This window comes from Somniosus microcephalus, chromosome 8 (genome assembly GCF_052327205.1).
Source record: "Somniosus microcephalus isolate GS21.2 chromosome 8, FLI_Smic_1.0, whole genome shotgun sequence".
NCBI lineage: Eukaryota > Metazoa > Chordata > Chondrichthyes > Squaliformes > Somniosidae > Somniosus > Somniosus microcephalus.
In genome coordinates, this window is record NC_140994.1 from 181,835,770 (window position 1) to 181,843,240 (window position 7,471).

Consider the following 7,471-nt stretch of genomic DNA (forward strand, 5'->3'; position numbering starts at 1 on the left):
CACCACGAGTGGGAGATAGGAGATCAGGTTATGGTAAGAAACTATGCCCGAGTAGGTAGTGTGGAGTCATTGTACATGGGGCCCTACAGCATTGTAGATAAAGCCAGCCCCATGGTATACGCCGTGAAGATGCCCCGGCGTACAAAATGGTTCCATATCAACCAGTGTAAGCTGTTTACACCTGAAAGGGGAAAGCAGCCAGTTGGGGTAAGATCTGAGGATAAAGATCCTCAGCCTGCAGCAGGAGCGAGTTCACAGACTGCACAGGCAGGCGCTGTGGCTTGCTTGAAGGGAGGGGCCATCATGCCCATCGATTGGGACACTCCCCCAATCTTCTGGGATCCAGATGAGGGGGAGGGACCTGAGGGCAAAAACCCCGCCCCTAACCCAGGTGTAGAGAGGGAAGGACCTGAGGTCCAAAACCCCACCCCGGATCCAGCCATGGGACCTGGGGGCGGAGACTCTCAGCTCGCAGCAGCAGGCTGCGAAGAGTTACCTGCCCCTAGCCCAGGTTCGGGTGAGATCAAGCCTGAGGAGCAGCGGTTCGGGTTAAAGGCCCTTCGGCCAAGAAAGCCCCACCCACCAAGGTCCCTAGAAGGTCCCCACGGATGCCCCAGCCGAGAAAGCCATGGTCACCAGCCCTCCAGTTACCAAGGGCCGCCCCTCGAGTCAGGGAAGGGTCCAAGGACAGAGGCCCTCAGCCAGCAGCCACGGGCTGCGAGGGACCAACAGTGAAGGACAGTGCGGTCACGCCGGGGATAGCGGTGAGCTGCAGTCCGACCAGGGATTAGCCTGGCCGCCCGGAGACGGGCGGCGGATGTATATAGTTTTAGTTTAAGTTTTGGTTATTGTTAAGTTTAATTATTTAGCTTAAGTTTGGGTGTTTTAGTTTAAGTTAAATAAGGTGATGGGTAGTTTTAAGTAAGTAATCTGCTAAGAGTGTGTATATTTGTGTCGAGGTTGCGGGACCCGACCATGCTTCACCAAGCCAGAGAATCTCTTGGGGACCTGGCTGCATGTTTTTTTACATCTTTTGCAGAAAGACTTTCAGGATGGAGGGGATCGTGATCCTATTCGCCCTGATTGGGATGAGCGTGGGAAGACGAGGTGACGTCCAGGATTCCCACATCTACGGGTGCTCGGGAGACAGAGCGCCCATAGCGATCGATGGAAGCGGTGAACGGGATGCAGAGGAGACCGCCGTCTACGTCCACGAGGGAAGGTGGCCAGGATCGCTGGGGTCCAATTCGTCTCAGTACTCCAGCCAAACCGGATTCACGTACGGGGAGGCCTTCCTCCTGTGCCCCAGGGTACGGGTTGTTACCACGAGGGTCAGCGTCACCTTTGGAAAGCGAATATGTTTGACGTGTAAAGGACACATTCCTCTGGATAGGTGGTGGTGGCTCAGAAAGCTGAGCAAGGACATGAGGAACCCCGAAGTCGAGTGGGAACAGTTGGGAAACAATACCCACCAGACAATTGCGGGGACTCATGGAGGATTAAGTGTGTGTTGGGACAAGTGGTGGGAACCGGACCAAGGGATTTATATCTGTGTGTGGGGGGTCAGAGAAGGTCTACCCCACAGGTATATCCATTATTTTCCACCGGCAGTGGCAAGACGCCGGGGAGGGGATGAGGTGGGATACCAGCCTGAAGGCATGCGCAGTCCCATTCTCCCTGATCCCAGTCAATGCCACTGAGCTTGTAACCCGCCCCCGTAAGCCCCTGCCCACGGCGCAGGCGGCGAGGTTATCCAGGGAAGGTTGCCCCACCATCACCAAGGGACCAGGGAATGGGTTGGTACTAGTCCCCACCGATCAGATGCTGTACCAGTGGGTACACTACGCGGTAGCCTCCGTGATTTTAAATCTCACTGAGGTACATTTACCGGAGTGGTGTCCCAAAAAAACAGAGCAGCTATACCAGGCCCTATTAAAGGACATGTTCAGGAAGTTTTATGAGTTCGATTTCGCCCACGTGGACAAAACCGAACTCTGCACCACACACCGAGAATTTTTGGGTAATGCAGGGAGGCAAAGAAGGGGAGTATGGAATGATGTTTTTACTGCGTTTAATACTGGGTCCTCTGTCATCAACAGTTTAGATGACATAGAGCTGCAGACCCAGATAAATGGTTTAAAAACACAGTTAAAGAAAATATTACTGGATGAGAACAAGGTAGTGGGCTCGGAGTTGCATGAGGACCAAGCCATGACGGTCCATTTAAAAGAAATCATAGCGGAGTTGGAAAGGCACGCAAAGACGGTAAATGCTCTCATAAGGGAGGACAGAAATGCTTCTGACCAGGCTGCGCAGAATGAGGAGTGCGTGCTATATGGGGCATGGTTACTGGGCGAGGGCCGCAGTAATCTGGAGGATTTAAAACAGGGTTCAGTCCCCTCCTGGATTAGCAACAAGCACCTCGCAGCCCTCCACCCTTTTGAGAATGCATTAAGCCCGTGCCAACTCCGGCTAGCCTCCAAAGCCTGTCCAGTCCCCGTGGATTGTGGGCGGTCCAACCACACAATCATGGGAGTAGTAGTTAGAATGCCGGTCATGGGTAGGACAGCCCGACCCGCACCGGTATACAGGGTGGAGAACATTGGAGTCATTCAAGGGGGTGCACACATTCGTTTCACAGTGGTCCCGCTTTACGTCATAAAGTGGGAGCACGCTATGACAGGTATTGACCTCTCAGGGTGCCGGAGCCGGGGAGCACACATAATCCTGTGTACCCAGCACTTGAATGCCTATTCGAAACCACAGTGTGTGTTCAGAGCTGCTGGCGCGAAGCCTATAAATTGTACCATGGAGGCAATGGCACAAGGCCATGTTCCCCCGCAGGTAGCATATATAGGAGGTGGGACATATTGTGTCACCACCGGCACGTCCCACTACCAGCATGGACAGAATAGCTGGTGTCCGGTTGGTGACAGCAGTTTCTGTTTTAAACCCGAGGCAGAAGTTCAAGTGGCCCAGGAGCGAATTGTCCCCATTCCTGAACCCTCCACTGTTCACCTCACTGTGAAGGAGAATTTTACCTATTTGCAGAAGTATGTAGCACATTTTGGCTATGAAATTCCCCCTCTCCCTGAACACCTTACCAAAATACTCAAAGCCGTTATAGTTTCGCAGAAACATTTTTACACTCCAGAGCAGAAAACAGTAGAGATAGGGACTAAGATATTGGATATTGTGATTCCACCCTGGTGGGACATTTTCAATAACATAGAGGTCCCTTCATGGATCAGACTGGCTTCCCACATTCTCGTGAAGGGATCTAGGTGAAGAAACGAAACAAGGAAATTAAGATAAGAAAGAACTTCTACTTATAAAGCACCTTATCACTTCATCTGGATGTACCTAAGTGTTTCACATCCAATGAATTACTTTTGAAGCGTAGCCACTGTTATGTAGGCAAATGCAGCAGGCAATTTATACAAGCAAGATCCCACAAACAGTAAATGAGATGAATGATCAGTTAATCTGTTTCTAGTTACGTGAGATATGCTGGGCAGGACACCAGGAAAACTCACTGGTCCTTTTCACATAGTGCCATAGGATCATCTCGCCCACCAGAATAGATATGTAGGGCTTTGGTTTAACATTTGAAGTGTTGTTGTCACATTTAAGGTTTTTTTTTTACAATTTTTCCATAGAATGGATTTGGGGGAAAAAAGAGTTACATTTAATGTTGTGATTTTAAAAGCATAGAGCATTCGCATAGGTTAAAAAAAGGCTGAAACGATAGGTAGTAATGAGATAGCTTTGATAGTGTTTCTTTATAGAATGTAAATAATAAATAATTTCTTAACTTATCTTAGCAATTGAAAAATACCTCACAGCCATTGTATTGGAAAATTTTGACCTCTTTTTTGTGGCTGTGAACAAGATATAATTCAGATATAGGGACACATCAGAGGGGCTTTTTGAAAAACTAAAAAGCAGCACTCCAGACAATATAGCATTCCCTTAGTACTGCACTGAAGTTTCAGCCTACATAATGGCCCAGTAATTCCGGTCCCAATGCATGGGTACGGACGGGGTACTCACGCGTGGGCCCGTTGGAAGTGCCGGATTTCAGCATGCACAGCGCATGCGCGGGAAACCGGCATTTCCTCCAAGGGGTTCAGGGGTCCAACGCGTTTGCGCAGGACTCTGCACGCACGCGTTGAACTTCCTTCTTTTTGACAGGTTTGCCCGTGTGTAAGGGCCTCAACTTTTTAGAAATGTAAAAAGGAGACGTAAGGACTTGATTCTTTAAGGTAAGTCGTCTATTATTTAAAATTATTACATTTTTTCCACAGCTTTATTGTTTTTAAGGACTTTACAGTAAGGTAAGTGTATTTTTAGACCCGATTTCTTAAAAAATTATTTTTTTCAAAGATTTGATTAATTGTTTAAAATAGTTTGTTAAAGTTATTTATAGTTCATTTAATTATTGGGATGTTTTTTAAAATTTTATTTAAAGTTTAAGTAGTGTTTTGGGCGCCCGTAGTTTTCATGAGTTTGACAGTTCTTACTATCAAACTCATGAATTAAGTTTTCCCTCCCCTGATTGGCTGCCCAGTGCTCACCTGATCCCAGCCGGCACATCGAACTAACTACGCCACTGGATCAGGCAAGCACAGCGCGCCGACAGCTGAACCAGGCCAGTGACAGGAATTCCAAGCAGGCCCAGGCTTCAGCTGTCGGTGCGCCGGGTAAGTGCACATCGGGGGCTTGCACGCGCTGCAAGCCCCCGAACCTAATTTCTGGGCCAATGTGTTGAAGTCTGGAAGTGGGGCTTGACTCACAAGTTTCTGACTCAGAGAAAATAGTGCTCCAAATAAGTCAAGTTGACACTTGATAAGTAGCTATTAAAATAATTCTATTTTCCACTGTATAATCCTCAGGACTATAAAATGCAAAAATAGCAATATGTAGCTAGTTAATTAGTGTAGTATGTAAGTGATTCTCTTGCAAACCTAAGGTTTTGGAGATCTGGGATTGAATTTGAGGGAAGGATAGATAATAGCTGAACTGTAAATCCTGATAGATATGTTTTGACACTGGGGCGAACTGGGGCGAATCCGTTAAAGAGGCCAAAGTTTAAAGTGTGGTAGTGACATTTCAGGATTTTTTGACCATTTCTCTGCAGGGAGATTTGGGGAAAAGAGTGATTTTTAATGTTTGGTTTTGAAAAGCATTGTGCATTCAGGCAAGTTAAAATAAAAAGCCTCAAATGATATGTACTATTGAGCTAGCTTTGATGTTGCTTTCTTATAGACTGTAAATAATAAGGAATTCATTAGCTTGTTTTGACAATTGAAAAACATCTGACAGTCATTGTATTGGAAATTCTTGATCTGTTTTTTGTGGCTGTGAACAACAAGATGGAAAACAGACTTAGGAACACAGACAGGCAGAGAGGTTTTTTAAATGAAATGTTGCATAGGCAGTTAAGGTTTTAAAGATGAAGCTTTGAGGGCTTTCACTCAGACTAAGGTCAGAAATACTGGAGGAACAGTTGGAAGTCATCTTGTTCAAATAAAGTAAGACGACTCCCTGATGTGGAGAAGATTGGCGTGGTCTTTATTTTGTAACTTTATGCTAAGTTAAGTTGTATTGTTTGCATTGTGATTCTGCTCATAACTACTATTCTATATGTTCACTTTAATGTGAAATAAAACAGCTTATTCATTTATATCAGGCCTTGTCTCACTAAGTGTTTGCTTGGTCCGCCTTCAGAGATTGAAGAAGCATTTGTTCGAAAGACATGAACATTCAACATAGATCACAAGGGGATGTGATTGTTACATTCCTGGGTCACAGTATCGTGCAAGTAGATATAGGGCAGTGTGCGTCAACTTCCATAAAAGGAATACTCTCAGACCACTTATGACAGCAACTGATGACACTGAATCCGAGAAGATATCTATGTCAGATCTGAATTTGTAAGTGCTTTAAATTCAAACTTGTTGTTAATATGCTGAAGTTTCTTTTCTGTCATTGAGTGCTTAGCAGTGTAGAGCAAACATATTTCCTGTCACATTAAGCTTCTTTTCTTCCCTCTGATGGCTCTTTTTTTGTTTTGGGCCATTTTGATGTTTGCAGTAATGCATCAATCAATGTATCTGATAGAATTTCCTGCTGATGTTTGAAGAACCTTTTACTACCTTGTTGGTACCTGGATTTCTACCACTTTTGGATGCTGTGTTCTGGTTAAACATGTTAATTTTAGAAGTCAGTGGTCCCTGATGGCATTCTTCACTATGGGTCTTGCCCCTTTACTTCAGTTTCTGATTTTAAAAATTGGAAATGAAGATACTTGCATATTTATATCACTGGCATAATATGTTAATTATCCAACTATGCCCAGTAATCCCAGCAGTGCACAATTGCAACATAGTAATCATCATCTAGGCTCGAGTAGAAACAAATGTGGAAAGCTGTCCTATTGTGCATGTAACCTAACAGGCCAATTATACTACAGGTACCTGTAGGATCTGATGCACTGCTGTCAAACTTAGATTTTGCTTGAAAGACTTGGATTTATATGGCACCTTAAAAAGTGTTGGATACACCTCGTCACTTCACAGACATGAATCACTTTGATGTTCAGGAATTGCTATTATGTAGGCAAACACAGCAACCTTTCTGAACACAAGCAATATCCCACAAATAGAAAATGTTAAGAATGACCAGTTAATCTGTGTTTTTGCTGGTATTGGTTGAGGCAAGAATGTTGGTTAGAGTACAAGGAGCACATCCTGTTCTTTTTCAAGTAATGTCAGAGGATTTTGAACCTCCACCTGAACCACCAGAACACACAGACTAGGCCTTGATTTGCTGTTGTAAATGAAGGACTGTCGCCAGTTCTACTCAGCAACAAAGGAGCTCTGTGCATGTGTGCAAACATGCCTGCATAGAGGCTTGCTTGCCACCCAGGTAATTTATACAATGAGACAGAGCTGACATCCCCTCTGGTCTTTAACATTTTTCTTTATTTTAAAAAAGACACAACACTACTGGGATGGCAAGGGCTTGAAGGCTGAGATCTGACTGGCCATCATTTTCACCCGAGTACTGGTAAGCTACCCCACAGCATAAATAGGGTAATTTTACCAATAGCAACATCTTGCATTTATATAGAGTCTTTAGCGTAGTAAAACGTCCCAAGATGCTTCACAGGAGCATTATCAAAAAAGTTTGACACTGAGCCAGATGAGCAAATGCTTTAGCAATGTAGTAGGTTTAAAGGAGAGAGAGGTAGAGAGGCGGAAAGGTTTAGGGAGGGAATTCCAGAGCTTAGGGCCTTGGCAGCTGAAGCACGGTCGCCAATGGTGGAGTGATTAAAATTAGAGATGCTCTAGAGGCCAGAATTGGAGGAGTGCAGATATCTCGGGGGGTTGTGGGGCTGGAGGAGGTTACAGAGATAGGGAGGAGAGAGGCAATGGAGGGATCTGAAAACAAGGATGAGAATTTTAAA